This window comes from Diabrotica undecimpunctata, chromosome 4, assembly GCF_040954645.1.
Source record: "Diabrotica undecimpunctata isolate CICGRU chromosome 4, icDiaUnde3, whole genome shotgun sequence".
In the NCBI taxonomy this organism is placed as follows: Eukaryota; Metazoa; Arthropoda; class Insecta; order Coleoptera; family Chrysomelidae; genus Diabrotica; species Diabrotica undecimpunctata.
The window spans coordinates 59,299,885-59,317,965 of NC_092806.1; the positions used below are offsets into that span (position 1 = coordinate 59,299,885).

General features: G+C 33.5%; 1 protein-coding gene across 4 annotated transcripts in view; it reads right to left on the minus strand.

Annotated features, from left to right (window-relative positions):
- Positions 1-18,081, minus strand: part of LOC140439570 (fatty-acid amide hydrolase 2-B) — a 161,060-nt gene that overhangs the window by 68,770 nt on the left and 74,209 nt on the right. The window lies entirely within an intron of this gene.

Sequence of the window (18,081 nt, forward strand, 5' to 3'; positions counted from 1 at the left end):
TCTGATTTTAGACCCATCTGTGTATCAAGTATAACCTTGCAGCGTAAGTTGTGTATTTCGTCTACCTCATCCTTCTCATGAGCAAATGTCCATTTGGAAATTCACTTTAGGCCTATATCTGGGTGCCATTTGGTTAGCAGTCATTATCAATTTGATATCCCTGATTTTATTTATGATGTTAGTATATCCTGATATAACCATAATATTGTTTAGGTTATCTCGTAGTCTATAATCTTCCATTCTCGCCTCCATTACAACGATGTTTAAAGGAAGAAGCTCTAGTAGTCTCCATAGCTGCCGTTGATATGCCTCTCACTCAGAGTCCCAGTGATTTTAAGGTTATCAAGTTTTAACAAAGAGCAGGATGCGAATAGGAAATGGCATATGTTAAAAACTGCTTTTTTAAGTACATGAGAGCCAATACTAATATCTAAGAGACAAAGACAGAGATTTTATAAGACCAGAAACAGAAACATGTATAACACTATATACACAGAAATAAGAAGAAAACTCTGAGGGGCCAAGGAAAGACATAACAAAAGATGAGGTATTAGAAGCGATATAGGAAACCAAGATCAACAAATTATATAATACAATATACAGTGTAGGAATCGCTCCCAGATATTAGCTGATCTACATTTATAGCACACAGGCCACAGAGAAGGCCACTATAGCCCTGAACACATGTACACGAATGTGTGGTAAGAATTGGGGGTTAAATCCTAAAATGAACCTCTGGTTATACACAAGGGTTATAAGGCCCATGATAACTTATGGTTCAGTGGCGTGGTGGAACAAAACGCAACAGTCCGGGGCGATTCGATTGCTCAGTAGCACACAAAGGCTTGCATGCTTGAGTGTTACAGGAGCCATGAGAACAGCCCCAACGGACGCGCTAGAAGTTCTGCTAAACCTACCACCTCTGCATATATACATACAGAGTGAAGCCAGATCAACAGTACATCGGTTGATCCAAGGCCAAGCTCCAATAAGTATGATGCAGGGAGCTCATAACTTAAGGCTATACCAGGACATAAAGGCAGACCCCGTTCTAGGAATGCCTGTAGACCGAATGGTTACGAGGTATAGTTTTAACAAAAATTTTCAAATTACAATACCAAAAAGAGAGGACTGGGAAACTGGTCCGCCGCTAACAGCAAACTCAATATGGTATACGGACGGCTCCAAAACGGATACAGGTACGGGGGCTGGAATATATGGCATAAAACCAAGGACGGAAGTCCGGGTATGTCTAGGAACATACGCGACCGTATTTCAAGCCGAATTAGCTGCTATACACCGGTGCGCTATGGAACTAATCGGCCGAAATGTAGATAACGACTCCATCGTTATCTATTCGGATAGTCAAGCGGCTCTAAAGGCTCTCAGTTCAGTACAGGTCGATTCATGGCTGGTATGGAACTGTTTGGATGTCCTCTCTCAGGTGGAAAGTCAAAACAGGTTGACACTTGCCTGGGTGCCGGGACATAAGGGTCATCGTGGCAACGAGAAGGCCGATGAATTGGCCCGAGAAGGCGCATCTACGCCACTGGTTGGTCCGGAACCCTTCTTTGGAATCGCAAATACAATAAAAAGGGCAGCCATACACAAATGAGTGCAACAGAAGTCTCTTGAGTGGTGGAACAACTCACCAGGACAGAGGCAGGCCAAACAGTTCATCAAAGGACATTCGGCTAAATTTACAGCAGACTTACTTTCGCACAGACGCAGGACTGTCAGAATGATAGTGGGTCTGCTCACTGGGCACTGTAGACTCAATAGATACTTGAGTCTCATAGGCCTGACAGAAGAGGACACCTGTCGTTTCTGTCTGGAAGAAGAGGAAACCGCTCTACACGTTCTGTGCCATTGCGAAGGTCTCGCACGAATGCGGTTTCTAGAACTCGGAGAGGAAAAACCGGAAGCACCAGGCTACATGAAAAGGCCACTATCAAGGCTGTTGAGTCTCATTAAGAGGACCAAGCTAGATCAAGTGCTTTAAAATAAGGGGGAAACACAATAGATTTGCAAAGGTCGCAGTGTATCAGGCTCTATTGGCCGCCCCATTTTCTACATTCTACATTTATAGCACTGCCAGAAAAACAAAACGCAAAATAATGCAAAGACCACCGAACAATAAGTTTAATGCGCCATGCGCTCAAAGTATTTTTTAGAAATTTTGCACCCCAGAATCCACAATAAACTTGAGCAAGACATAAGCGACATACAATTTTTATTCAGAAATGCACTGGGAATGATTACAACAGAGCCTTTCATAAGATCAGACATAACAGCCTTATCAAATCACTTGAAAAAAAATCAACAACGTTTTTTCAGAATAAATATAGATTGAGAGGGTGTCAGACGGGGCTGTGTCCTGTCTCCTCCTCTGTTCAATGTATATTCAGAGAAAATAATGTAGGAAGAACTAGGCGGGAATAAAATTAATCTCTGTCCAATCAATAATAAATGGTTCGCAGACGACACTATTTTAATAGCAAAATGTCTGGAGGATGTTCAAAAATGGTTTACAGGTAGAAGTCAGTGAAGAAAATGGATTGTACCTAAACATAAAGAAGACACAATTTATGGTAATTACAAAAACTCAACAAAGAATAGGACAGGCAAGAAATGCTTTCAACAAATTAAGAAAAGTATTCTGTAGTAGAGGCATTAAAATTTGTTTAAAGATAAAACTCCTGAGATGTTACGTGTTCTTCGTATTATTTTATGAGTTGGAGGCTTGGACATTAAAGAAAGCCGTTTCCGATATACTGAAAACCCAAGAATCTGAAAATACATAAGAATATTACGCATAGGTTAAGTAGATAGAGTCATGAATGTGAAGGTTCTGATAAGAATGGGAACAGAAAAACAGGTTTTAAATACCATTAAAATGAAAAACTTATAGTATCTGGGACATGTTCTAAGGAGCGTGCATTATAAATTGTTGCAAATAATCATACAAGAAATAATACAGGCTAAAAGGAGCTGTGGCAAAAAGCGCATCTTCTGGTTGGAAAATTGGAGAGCTTAGTTTTACTGCATTTCTTCTGCTCTCTTTATAGCAGCGGTATCGAAAATCCGAATTGCCGTGATGATTGCTCACCTTTTTAGCGAACACATTTTTAGCACATGAAAGAGAAGATCTATTATGTTTTTTAATTTAAGGATGACACTTTTTGCTGCAACGTTGGCTTTTACTGTTGTAGAGTTGTAGTTCTGTTATTTCCGAGTTGTACTCGGAACTGTTGATTTTATCATCATATTATAATATCCGGTATCCTTTTAACTTCTGATAAATTTCACGATTTTCGACTTCTCGGAGACTTACTAATGTAATTAAGTATTACATTTAAAATCCGTTCTGTAACCACAGACGAAGAGATGGATTAGTAATAGCTGATACAAAAGAATAATTATGTAAAATAACAATAAAGATGAGTAGTGTTATCTTAGCTTTCACATCGAAAAACTCAAATATTGTACCTCTGGTTTTTTTATCTATTTCTCCATCCATTTCTCTCCCACTTTCACCGAACCCTTGTACAAGGAAACTATATAAGATTATATTGTAGGTATGTTTTCTTTAATTCTATTTAGGCCTTTTTAGATATTTGGGTATTACATGCAGAAACTTCAACTTATTAGTTCATAAGGTTTTATTTTGCAATTTGCAATTTATTGAAATTTTGCAATGGATTGTTTATTTTATTATCTTTTATTTTGAGATATTGATGATTTATGTAATTTCAGTAAATGTTAATTGTTGTTGTTATTTTCTGACTTTTTATATGCTTTGTCCATAAAATTGTACAATTTTCAGTGACAATTAAGCCTATTTCTATTCCATTCTAGTTCTTCATTAAGTATTTTCTTTCATACTGACATGGCATTCTTTCTTTCATTGCATTGACAACATTACTAATTTCTGCTTGAATAGTCTTACGTACATCTTGATCTTTTCTTTGATACCTACTTTATGCGACTGACAGGTATTGTAATTGGGAATTCTACTTATCTTTCTTTTGGATTCGTTCCAAACTGAATTTTAGTCAATTAAAATCACATTCTTTCATAATTAAGAAATGAAAACTACCAGTTTTCCGTTCGTTTTGTTATTGTTGAAATTGTAAACGTTAAAATTATTTAACTTAATAAAATATTAAACAATTTCGTAAATTATATTTCGTAGCAAAATGATTTCCAGTTGTACATCATTTTCATGAATTTAAATTTTACGATTTGTACCCTTGTACAAATATATAGACTGCACAGGAAGTTCCATTACCAACTCCCTTGTGGTAGGTTTAAGCAGCTAGATAAAGAAATCTACCCAGGCTGGGGACTCCAATAAACCAAAGTCTACAACAATTACTTCCACACAGGAGGTCAAAGGAGAATCCATTCAGACGGACGAAACGTCATAGGGGCATTCATCTGAACATCAAAAATTGAAAGACTGAGTTATGGGAGTTAATTATGGGTATACCAGATAGTAAATTAATTGAAAGCTGCATCTTTCATACATCTAATCCGCAACTTCTTCTTCTTGTACCTCATGCTTTAAGGACATTGGCGATCATCATGGCCCATTTAACGCTGTCTACAGCAGTTCTGAAGAGTTCTTTTGTTGTTTTTCTAATCCATTGCTTTTAAATTTTCAACTAGGACTTACGTCATCGCCCAGTCCTCTTTTTTCCTTCTACTTTTCATTGTATAACCCATCGATAACTTATTTTTTTATTTCTTAGTATGTGACCAAAGTAGCTTATTTCTCTTTCTTTCATAGTTTTGAGTATCTCCTTTTCCTTTTTGATCTTTCTTAATGTTTCCGTGTTTGTGACGTGTTGTGTCCATGATATTTTTCACATTTTTCGATAACACCATATCTCAAAATTGGTAAGTCTTTTTTCAGTTGCGTCTATAAATGTCCAGGCTACAACTCCATATAAAAGGGCAGAGAATACGTAGCATCTTAATACTCTAGCTTTTATTTCTATTGTCAGTTTTCCATTGTGCAATACTGCTTTCATCTTACTAAGAGCGCTCTGACCATCTTAATGCGTCGTTTTATTTCAAGGTTTCCGTCCCATTGTTTATTTAGATCACATCCCAAGTAATTCTATCTGTGTACTTTCTCTAAAGATTTTTCTTTAACGTAGATTATTTTGTTCTGAAAATCATAATTTTTTATTTTTTTGTGTTCAGAGCAATTTCATACCTCTTGTAGTACTAGTTTTTATTCTTGTATTTCCTTCTTTCCGATATCAATGACTTTATTTCTTGTGGTATCCATTGTTTGCTTTTAGGGAATGTACTGCCCTCCAGTTGTTGTATGATCTTCCTAAGAATCTTCTCTAACACTCTCCATTTTTCTGCAGCATTAAGTTATCTTTGTCTCTCTACTTTCTGGACTTTCTTGTGTATTTGTTCTTTGGTCTGTTGGCAAAGTTCAGCTTCTTTTAGTATTCTTAAATTAATTCCAGGTGTTTTGGTGGCAGTTCTATTTTCTTTAGTTAGAGTTTCATGTCTGCTAAAATAAGGTTGTGATCACTTGTTATATCTATATATAAACTATATCCTGGCTATGCTAACCTTCACAGCCAAATAAAACCCCTAAACTCCCCATCAGAAACTTACTGATTCTTTTCCATAGAACAAAACTTTTTGATGGAGTTTAATTAAAGGACATGGACGACCTAAGTGGCATTTAAACAACAATGACACATTCATAAAAGTTACGGTATCGGAATTGCACAAACTCAAACAATTCACAAGTTCACAATAATCGCCTAATATCATTTACACAGAAGTAAAATTCATACTGAGTAACATTGCCAGTGACACTTTAGATCATATGAAAGAAAAAAGAAAACAATGTAACACATGGTGCAAAATACAGGAAAGGAAGCAACTAAAAGCTAGAGGACTAAAACATGAGCACGAATGCATTGAAGTAAGCAATGCATTTTGAAATAAAACTACTCAGACAAAAAGACAAATGCGAATACTTCAACCAAATATGTAAAGAAATAAAAAAAACACAAAATCAAAGCTGAAACTAAAGATATTTCTAAAATAAAAGCAGATAATACGCTGCTTTGATTCAAATTATTACGCCATTATAGACGCCATTGAAGAGGTCGAAATCATACTCACTCATATTATACGAACAATAAGAGCGAAAGGATTGAGTTTGGTACAAAGGCCTTATGATCAACTGCCAGATACAAGTCTTGCCTGAAGTGATAAAAAGAAGATAAAAAGTGCATATAAAGATATACTTTAGCGAAACACAATTTTGAGGAGCTATAACTTTTTTGAAAAAGATGTTGCATAAATAAGGAGCAATTTTAATGGGCATAGTTTTAGCTAAATAAATTAAAACAACCGTGTCTCTAATGTTATTATATTTTAAAATAGCATTAATGATAAATGAGTTGCTTTCTGGAATACAAACTTTAAAATTATTGTAAACGTCAAGATAGTCAAGCTGAACGATGTATTTTAACTAAATTCAAAACGCACGTGTAGTTTGGAAGTGGTAGATTTTTTTCGATTTATTCCCTTGGATCTTCAAGTTTAGTAGCTTTAACATCGGATATTTGTTTTTTGCGGAGATAGCTCTACATTTCGTGTAATTAGTTGTGATGGGCGTTTTCGTGTATATAGATGTCCGGATGCCATGATATTTATAAAAGGAACGGTTTGGCTGGGAAGTCTGTGATAGTTTGAGTAGGATTCTTTCCAGTTTAGATAATCAAATAGGCCTTGTACTATTTCCGGCTAATCTTTACAACGTTCAATGCAGCATACACCAATGAATATTTGGTGTTTGCTGCAAGTGGTATTGGCCCTAATTTTGTGATCAAATTTAGTTGTGGAACATTTTTCTTAACAAAGTTATAGTTCTCAAAAAGTGTTTCGGCCAATTTTGCTGAACATTATATTTATTCTTGGTTGTAATTCTCTATAATGTATTAGAATTCAAGTCTTAATTATGGCAAAAAAAGTTGTTCAATAATCTCATTATTATTTGGTTTATACCTTTAAGAGCTAAGTACTTCATCATTGATCGATAAAAATAATATTTGCATAAATTATCTTTTCTACATCATTAAATTAATAAACCTCAAAAAAGTTTTTCAACACAATTTGGTGGCATTACTTTAACCTCATTACTAATAAATATTACATATTTTTAATTGTAGTTTCTTTTAGTTAATATAAAAAGAACAAGGCTAACTAGATACTAATATATGATTATATATGTAATTACTCGCTAACAAAAAAAACTAAATATATTGTTATAACTCAATGTTGCTTAAATATTATTACGTTTAATAAAATAATGTGCATTTTAGAAGTATTCATTAACTGGTTAATAAAGTATAAGGAGATTATAACTGAAATACTCTTGATCAATTGATCAAGAGGAAATACAAGCGAGAGCAATCTTTAAAAAAATAAAGAAGCTCCTAATAACTCGTTATTGGCGTGTACTAATGGATTTGCAGAACACAAAGATGAAACTGTATTATTCAACAGAAAATATTAAACAAAATGGACAAAAAGAAACAAGTGGTCTTGTCGGGAGACTTCATTGGATGAATAGGTAGAAAAGTAAAAGATAAGGTGGCAGGAAGATTTGGAGACGACAGAAGAAAATAATAACAGCAAAAGAGTAATTGAAGTATGTAAACAGTTCTTTCTAAAAATTATAAATGGTTTCTATGAACCCAAAGCCATTTACAAAAACACCTGCGCATAAGCAGTAAGAAATGCTAAGACCATCATAGACATTATGATATCCAGACAAAAAAGACAAATAAAATTTGATGAATTGAAACCCCGAATATATAAATAAACGGCAAAAGAAGCACAATTCGTCAAACCTTCCGTGTATAAAAAAACTGTTATAAGGTTATTTCTGTATTCGTAGTTCTTCAGACAGTTGGGTAGATACAAACTCTCACACGGAAAGACAGTGAATGTGTCCTGCTATTTCCCTCTTCAAGCAGTAAATATTTTGATATATCCATCTATTTTGATCTATTTTGATGGCCTTAAACGTAAACAATTTACAGCTACCGTTTTCTATCTTTTTGAAAATAGCAGAACACCTTCGCTGGTTTTTCGTGTAGGAGTTTGTATCTACTTGACTGTCTAAAGATGTAGGGATACAGAAATATTATATATATATATATATATATATATATATATATATATATATTATTGTGATATTTAAAGTCTTGGTGCGCCAAGCAATAATAAGCTAATTAATTTTTTTGATTAATTAAAATTATTTAAATGATATGATTATGACTCTATCACAATTTTTAATTCTTTTATCTCAGGGTTAAATTCGTGCTTCAATATCTATGCTATTACATGTGAAAGGTAAGGTCCAGAGAATACCGGAATAATAAAAAACACATATGATCTAACACTATATATTGAAATAAAAATAATGAAATAATTCACACTCAAAAGTTTTCAATAAACAAATCTCATATAAGGATTCTCAAAATTTTGTTCTCCGTACGTGAACAATCAAAATTAATGGTACAAACAATATTAATTGAAAACTCAAAATCCCAAACTATTCTAACTCTCCTAATCAAAATATTTATATCCTTTCAAAATATTTATATCAAAATATAAATTGTGTTATCAATAAAAGAAAAAAAACTGCAGAAAACAAAAATATCTCTCTCTGATGATGAGTGGTCCAAATCCTTGTTCCTTGTAGACTGTATTATCTCCTCTCAACCGCTCCCTATGTAATCAGCAATCTTACAACAGATTGTTGCAAGTATATCGTCCTTAATGATCTCCTTCAAAAGCAACAATCATTCAAATTATGATAGCCTTTCTCCTCTCGATAAACTGAATCTCTCGTTGGCCCGAGTGAAAAATGACTCTTGGAATATCTTCTCTTTACGATAAACTGAATCTCTCGTTGGCCTGAACAGTGACTCTTGGAATATAAGTAGGAAAATATGACTTACAATATTTTGCTGCTTCAGCTTCTGTCAGATACACTAACTCCACAAAAACTCACTAACATTCAACACTACTGCTTGCTACTCTTGGGAACCACCAGAGAACAATCACTGTTCGTCTTACAGACTTGGAAAACCAACTGATTATCTTTTCTCTCTCCTCAATCTCGCTAAACTTTTTCCTACATACTTATCCCACCTTTTTCAATCTCCGCCAATCAAAACTCGTCACAATTCCCCCATTTTTTCATTTCGATAACAAACAAATTTTTACCTATAATTATAAAATTTCCTAAAACTTATTTACAAATAATATTTTCTATAATTCTTAAAAACTAACAAAAACCTCTTTCTAAAATCTCTTCTATTTGTCTCTAATCACTGCATTAATGTATTTTGGAAAACCCCGTTCAATTGTCTTTGGATTTCACTTAAAATTATGCGGGTCACTCAAGTATAACAAAGAAATAATTTATGCAAAGCTTACATTTTGTTTAGTACAGGTAATCCAAGAATTTAATAACTTTCCTTCTTCGAAATGTTTGTTGGATATTATCCTACTTATCTGAATTATTTTAATGTGTTTGAACTTTGAAATATTTTTAAACAAACCAATATTTTTCTCGATTTTACATATCATAACAAATCCCCGCCATTTGATCTGCCGAAAACTCTTTGTTAAATTTTAAAAATGACAAAAGTTTTCTAGGATCAAATTATTTCACTATGTTATTAAAATCTACTTATGATACTGATAAATGTCGTGAATGTTAAAATACCCCGTATATTGCCTGTCTTTATACGGGATTGGATATATTTTCGTTTTAAATTTTTCCAAGTATTTTCCCTTAAAAGAAAGTTCATAATTTTTAGCCACTCGGTTTACTTCATTAACAAGATCTCCATGGTTTCCTAAAATCTTCTCTATTTTCTTTCCCATGTTTTCTCCACAATTTATTTTTCTTTCATCCTCCTTTTGTTCACATGTGTTCACTGTCCATAATACTTCTTCACAAAATTCTGGATTCTCGTCCATCAGTGCCATTTTTTCTTCTGTTTTCTTTTTATCCTCTAATTCCCTTTGGTATTCCGAGCACCATGTTTCTATTCCTTTCATTTCTCTGATGATACTTTCTTTTTCTTCCTGCTTCCATTCTGTTTTATCGTCGGTTGCCAACAATTCTTCTGTACCTTCTATTTCCTGTTTTTCTCTGGTCTCCATCTTATTTTCCTGCTTTCTTTTCGAACTCTTCTTCTTTTTCTTCCTTCTCTTTTTCTCTTGTGTTAGATCTTGTTCTTGTACTTTCGGTTTATCCTCTACAGTCATATCGATTTCTTTGCGTTTTTCCTGTGCATTGATCCTTCCAGAATTTGTTTTCCTATCTGTTTGCTTTTCTTCTCCTGTGTTGTCTGGTTCTGCTCTGATTTCCAGTTTATTTTCCGAAAAATTTATGGTGATATCTTTGTTCCTCAATTCATCAATTCCCGCTATCATATCATGATTTAAATCTTCAATCACCACACATTTCATAATATGGAATTTGTTTCCCACTCTTATCTGTACTCCCAAACCTTCGTTTACTGTCGTCAAATTTTTATTGTTTGCACCCACTAAATCAACCCTAGGAATCTTATACACAAATCTGTCCAAATTTAATTCTTTTACTAGTTTTTTATTGATTAGCGATATCTCCGAGCCAGAATCAATCACAATTTTAATCGCTTTATGTTTTATAAATGCATCTAAAAATATTAGATTAGAATTAGAAATTTGTCTTTCGTTTCCTATTGCTACATGATTCATCTCCCTTCTATTTTGTTGTTGGAAGCTCTGGTTATTTCTATCGTCCCTTTGTTCGTTAGTATTCCTATTCGGAGGATTTTGTGCATCTCTATTCCTGTTGTGATTTTCATATGTTCTATATTGTGTGTCATTCCTGTTATCGTAATTTTGTTGTCTATTGTAATTATTGTAATTTCTCGGCCTATATTCGTTTGTTGATCTGGGATGTCGGTTTCTCTGGTCATAATTTGATGAATACCTTCTTTCCGGTCCATTATATTGGTTATGTTGTCTTCTATTTCTCATTTCTTTTCTTTTCGCTTCTTTTAATTGAAGGAATTGGCACAAACTATCAATATCTTGATAGTTTCTCAAAATCACGTGATCTTCCAACGTTTCCTCAAAATGTCTGCTGATCATTTCTACCAGCTGTTCGGTAGAATATTTGTATTCCAGATATTTTGAATTGTTATATATCTGCAAAGCATATCTTTCTTCAGATATTCCCATTTTTTCGTGATATTTTCCATTCTGTAGCTCTTGGTTGATTTCTCTCTGTTTATTTTTCCCCCAGAAATAGTTGAGAAATTTATTTTCAAAATCTGTCCAATTTTCAAACTCATCTTCCTTGCTTTCATACCATAACGCTGCTCCTTCTTTCAAATGGTTTCTAATTGTTTCTTTGCACTCGTCAAAATATCTAATATGTTGTAATTTGGTTTTCAAATTTTTAACAAACGGTACTGGGTGTGTTTTCCGAATATCCCCGCCAAATTGTATTTTCGACTCGCTTGTTCCATGGATGATAACTTCTTTTCTCTCTACCCCTCTTAGTTCAATTTCTGCCATTTGTTTTTCATTTTGCTTTAATCTTCTTTCTATTTCCTTCCTGTCTTCTTGTAGCGCCATTTCAAATTTTTCTTCTAACTGTTCTAATTCTTTTTTCTGTACAGTCTTAATATCTTTCATTTTAGTTTCTATTTCTTCTCTCTGCATCTCTAGTTTCCTCTCTGTTTCTTCTCTGACTTTTTCTAAACAGACTTTTACCTCATTTTCATATTTGTCAAAACGCTTTTCCATTTTTCTATCATTTTCTTCTAATTTTTGTTCTATTGCTAGCCTTGTTTCCCGTTGGTTTTCTTCCATTGTCTGTTTTGTTTCTTGTTGATTTCTATCAATTTTCTTTGATGTTTCAATTTGGTTTTTCTCTATTGTTTGTGTCTGTATTTGCATCATTGCTAATAATTTTTCCAGCATCCCTGTTTCTTTTCTTTCCTCCATTATTGTAGCATTTCCTTCATTATCCGATCCTTCATCAATAATTGTTTCCTCTTCTCTGTTATCCTCCTTCCTTTCTTGCATTTTGCTTTGACTCCTTGTGGTCGACATGTTGTTTCTTTTTGTTACTGTTTTTGTCCCCGCCAAATGTGAAATTTTACAACACTCTATATGTTTCAGAACACGACAATATTTCTCCCCAAATGTATTAAATTTTCACGACAAATATCAAATATGCAATCAGTAAAATTCAAATAATTCAAAATAAATATCAAATGTACGATTGGTAAAGAAAATAAAATCAAATAATTCAATAGCAGTAAATATCCACTAACTACGATCCATCAATAAATCAAATTTATATTCCCTGGAAAAATTGTCAAAATACTTTCAAATTCAAATTCCCTCAATGTTATATGTTTTTATCTCTGGATCACCTGTACTTATTCCAGATCTCTTTCCCTTCCTTCAAATGTAAAGCTGCGATATTTTCAAGCCCCACGTTTTGGAAGCCAGTTATTGTGATATTTAAAGTCTTGGTGCGCCAAGCAATAATTAGCTAATTAATTTTTTTGATTAATTAAAATTATTTAAATGATATGATTATGACTCTATCACAATTTTTAATTCTTTTATCTCAGGGTTAAATTCGTGCTTCAATATCTATGCTATTACATGTGAAAGGTAAGGTCCAGAGAATACCGGAATAATAAAAAACACATATGATCTAACACTATATATTGAAATAAAAATAATGAAATAATTCACACTCAAAAGTTTTCAATAAACAAATCTCATATAAGGATTCTCAAAATTTTGTTCTCCGTACGTGAACAATCAAAATTAATGGTACAAACAATATTAATTGAAAACTCAAAATCCCAAACTATTCTAACTCTCCTAATCAAAATATTTATATCCTTTCTAAATTACGTGTAAAAATTGTGTTATCAATAAAAGAAAAAAAACTGCAGAAAACAAAAATATCTCTCTCTGATGATGAGTGGTCCAAATCCTTGTTCCTTGTAGACTGTATTATCTCCTCTCAACCGCTCCCTATGTAATCAGCAATCTTACAACAGATTGTTGCAAGTATATCGTCCTTAATGATCTCCTTCAAAAGCAACAATCATTCAAATTATGATAGCCTTTCTCCTCTCGATAAACTGAATCTCTCGTTGGCCCGAGTGAAAAATGACTCTTGGAATATCTTCTCTTTACGATAAACTGAATCTCTCGTTGGCCTGAACAGTGACTCTTGGAATATAAGTAGGAAAATATGACTTACAATATTTTGCTGCTTCAGCTTCTGTCAGATACACTAACTCCACAAAAACTCACTAACATTCAACACTACTGCTTGCTACTCTTGGGAACCACCAGAGAACAATCACTGTTCGTCTTACAGACTTGGAAAACCAACTGATTATCTTTTCTCTCTCCTCAATCTCGCTAAACTTTTTCCTGCATACTTATCCCACCTTTTTCAATCTCCGCCAATCAAAACTCGTCACAATTCCCCCATTTTTTCATTTCGATAACTAACAAATTTTTACCTATAATTAAAAAATTTCCTAAAACTTATTTACAAATAATATTTTCTATAATTCTTAAAAACTAACAAAAACCTCTTTCTAAAATCTCTTCTATTTGTCTCTAATCACTGCATTAATGTATTTTGGAAAACCCCGTTCAATTGTCTTTGGATTTCACTTAAAATTATGCGGGTCACTCAAGTATAACAAAGAAATAATTTATGCAAAGCTTACATTTTGTTTAGTACAGGTAATCCAAGAATTTAATAACTTTTCTTCTTCGAAATGTTTGTTGGATATTATCCTACTTATCTGAATTATTTTAATGTTTTTGAACTTTGAAATATTTTTAAACAAACCAATATTTTTCTCGATTTTACATATCATAACAATATATATATATATATATATATATATATATATATATATATATATATATATATATATATATCCCTACAACCTACCTACATATATACAACCCCTAACATGAACGAGCGGTTGTAGGCTCCGTAGGCCTAAAGAGCCCTAATATGGGTAGCTTTCAGGATGACGGGTAGCTTCTGCTGAGCAGTGGTGTCGAAAGTGCGAATTGCCATGATGGTTGCCAACCTTCTTAGAGGAGATGGCACGTGAAGAAGAAGAGGATGAAGCCAGGAGGGCAGAGGGTGCTAAGAACTTGTGGAGTCTATACAGCTACCCAAATAAAATAACAACGCTTTATATAGCGACGTATAACTGCCCCTCGCTATAAAATAAATTCAGACTTGTAGAGCTGAAAAAAAAAACAGAAAATATAAAATGGGACGTCATAGGAATCAGTGAAGTAAGACGGAAAAATGAAGAGCTTTTGGAAGTAGCGCCAGGAAACACATTTCACTATCAAGGCACATCAACGGGCAAAACAGGCGGTATTGAATTTCTAATCAACAAGAAATGGAAACGAAGAGTAGTAGAAATAACTAGTATCTCGGATAGAGTAGCTAGCTTAACCTTACAACTATCGAAGAGATACAATATACAAATTATACAAATATACACTCAAACGATTACTCACTCTGGCGAAGAAATAGAAGAACTCTACAGGAACAATAAAAGTCACTTTAAGTATTTAATTGGTGACTTAAATGCCAAAGTGGAAAAGACAAATGACAAGAAACAAGTCAGTTTCAAGGGAAAGTATGAAGTCAGTGAGAGAAATGAAAGGAAAGAAAGACTGGTTCAGTTTGCATACTACCAAAACATTCCAATTGCAAATACATTCTTTACGAAAAAATCGAACAGAAAATGAACTTGGATAGTACCGAATGGAACCATTAAGAACGAAATTGACTTCATTCTAACCAACAAGATTGCTGCAATAAAATATGTCAGTGTAATAAATAAATTTCAAACATTCACCGACCATAGAATAATCAGACCAAAATTATTCTAGATCTAAAACTAGAAAGAATAAAATAATCACAAAACCAACAGTAACCGGTATAAATATTAACAATCTAAAAGAAAACTGAGATCACTACCAAAGGATACCTGATGAAAGATTACATGATCAAATCGACAGCTCTCAATTAATGGAAATCACCCTTGGTAGTGCCAACGAAATCTGAGGCCCACAACAACAAAATAAACATAGTAAACTGTCTGATAAAACCTAAAGAATGCTAAAACAAAGAAGGGAAATGAACGGAAGTAGCAACATACAGAGAATACAATACACAGAACTTTGTAAGACAATAAAAAAAGTATTACAGAAGACATAAGAAAATACAATGAAAGACTGGTAGGAAAAGCAATCTAAAACAGGAAAAACTATGAAAAAACAAGAAAAGCATTAATCATTGGAAAGAAGCAAATCCTTGCTCTAACAACACGAAAACACTAGAATTACAGACAGAAAAGAAATAATATAACTCGTAACTAAATTCTACATTGAACTATACAAAGCCCTTGAAACACTTAAAAAAGCAATCAGTAACCAAGAAGATGTACCTGAAGTCCTTCCAGAAGAAGTAGAATCGACAATTACAAAAACGAAAAGCGATAACGCAACTAGAATAGATGGCATAACAGTGGAACTGCTTAAACACGCTGGCAAAAAAAAACCCGCAAAATATTAGAAGGCATATTTACAAACTGCCTAAGAGCAAGATACATACCGGACAACTGAAATAAAGCAAACATAATTCTCATTCATAAGAAAGGTAGCATAGAAGATATCAAAAACTACAGACCTCTAAGTCTACTAACAAACATATACAAGATATTCACAAAGATCGTCAACAAAAGATTAATAAATGCATTAGATACTGCATAGCCAAGAGAGTAAGCTGGCTTCAGAAGTGGATTCAGTACCATGGATCATATCCATAAACTTCGAGAACTAATAAGTAGAGCTAATGAATATGAAATAGCTAGCATTACCCCCATAGATTTCGAGAAGGCTTTCGATTCTATATATCCCAAGGCAGTAAACTATACGCAGGCAAACCGTACATAGAAAATTTAGCAAATATATACAGATAAGCAAAAGCTAAGGTAAAAGTTTATAAAAACAATCCAGAATTATTTCCCACTACCAGAGGCGTACAACAAGGAGATCGTATCACCAAATCTCTTCACTGCAACCCTAGAAATTATATTCAACAAAATGAATTGGCAGAATAAAGGCCTATCCGTTGATATGAGGAATACCTTATTATCTAAGATTTGCAGATGACATCCTTTTGCTCGCTAATAATCATGCAGCTACCAATGAAGTTGGCCTAAGAATAAACTTAGCAAAAGCAAAAACAAAAACCATATACAATAGCTAGTGGGTGTCCAAGATATAATAATAAACAACACTGCACTTGCGACAGTAGACGAGTATGTATAACTGGGACAATTAATACACAAATTTGGCTTCTTACTCCCACAAATCAACAGAAGAATGAAATTGGCTTGGGCATATTTTATCATTTTATCAGCACAAGCGCAAGACCCACATTTTATTTTATCCGGTACAATGTTACTTAATTCTTTAACAAGCTCGGAAATGTCAGGTTGAAATGTAATTTACAACCATCTAGAATATGGAACTTGGATGAAACAGTAGTCACCACGGTATTAAAACCAAAGAAAATAGTAGCTACCAAGAGAGTTAAGCAAGTGAGTGCCATAGTGTCTGCGGAGCGAGGAACTTTAGTTACCGTCGAATTAGCAGCTAATGCAGTTTTTAAATACTATACCGCCTATTTTTGTTTTTCCTCGCCTTAAGTATAAGGAAATATCTATTCGTGATGGCCCTCCAGAAAATATTGGAGTCGAAAATAGCTCGGGGTGGATGACGGCTAAAGAATTCCTTATCTTTATAAACCATTTTACAAAACATACAAAGCCCACTCCCGAAGACCCAGTATTGTTGTTTCTTAATAACCATCAATCACATATTGATATTGATGTTGTTGAAAAGGCAGAGGTCAATTCGATTATAATGTTGTCTTTCCTGCTACATTATAGGAATATCAGAAATAGCGATCAACAAACCTTAACCAGGACCCTCTAACATTGCTAATTTGCCCAATAATATTGTCAGTCGAGCTACATCTAGCACATTTTCCCCTGAAGCTATCAAATCCTTACCAAAAACTTCACCACGATCATATATCTTTATCAACAAAGCGACGAATAAGAAAATCAGCGTTACTGACAGATACTCCTGAAAAGACCGCTTTAGCTGAAAAAAAAAGGAAGATAAAGATGATGGAAATTGAAAAAACGACAGGAAAGAGAACGGCAAGGTAAAGTTTTACACGATGACCATAAAAGTGATAGTGAAGAAGATAGCCAGGAATTGTATTATTTAATATGTTGCGACTCCTATTCTAATTCACATCCGAGTGAACAATAGATTGGATGCAACATGCGTAAGAATTTGGCTCATTTAGAATGGATGTGCATTCCTATTTGTGCTCGAGTTGTAATTTTGACGACGAATATTCTGAATAATAATTATTTATTAAGTTCTTCTTGAAAGTGGCGAAGAGTGGCGAAAAATGGGAGAGACCTATGTCCAGCAGTGGACAGAAGAGGTTGCATGATGATGATGATGAAGTTCTTCTTCGTAAGCCTAAAAAACTATTATCAAAATAAACAGTTGAACTGTTAAAATTAGTTGATTTTTCTCAGTGTTTAAATAAATAATTTTATGTTTTTGGAAAAGAAAAACGTTTATCAAAGTTGATTAATATTAAAGATGTTTAGAAGATTAAGAAGTATAACATTATTAGTAATAATACCTGTTAATTTTTTTTTGTACTTTTATAAATAAAACTTTCTTTAATATGCAGTTATAATATGCTTTATTTATTTTATGTGGGGCGAGTTGTTCCTTGTCGAGTTGCAAGAGAAAAATTATTCTGGGACACAGTATATTATTAGTTCAATAAAGTTGTCAATGGGATATGAAACTAGGATGAATTCTGCATCTATTTATATA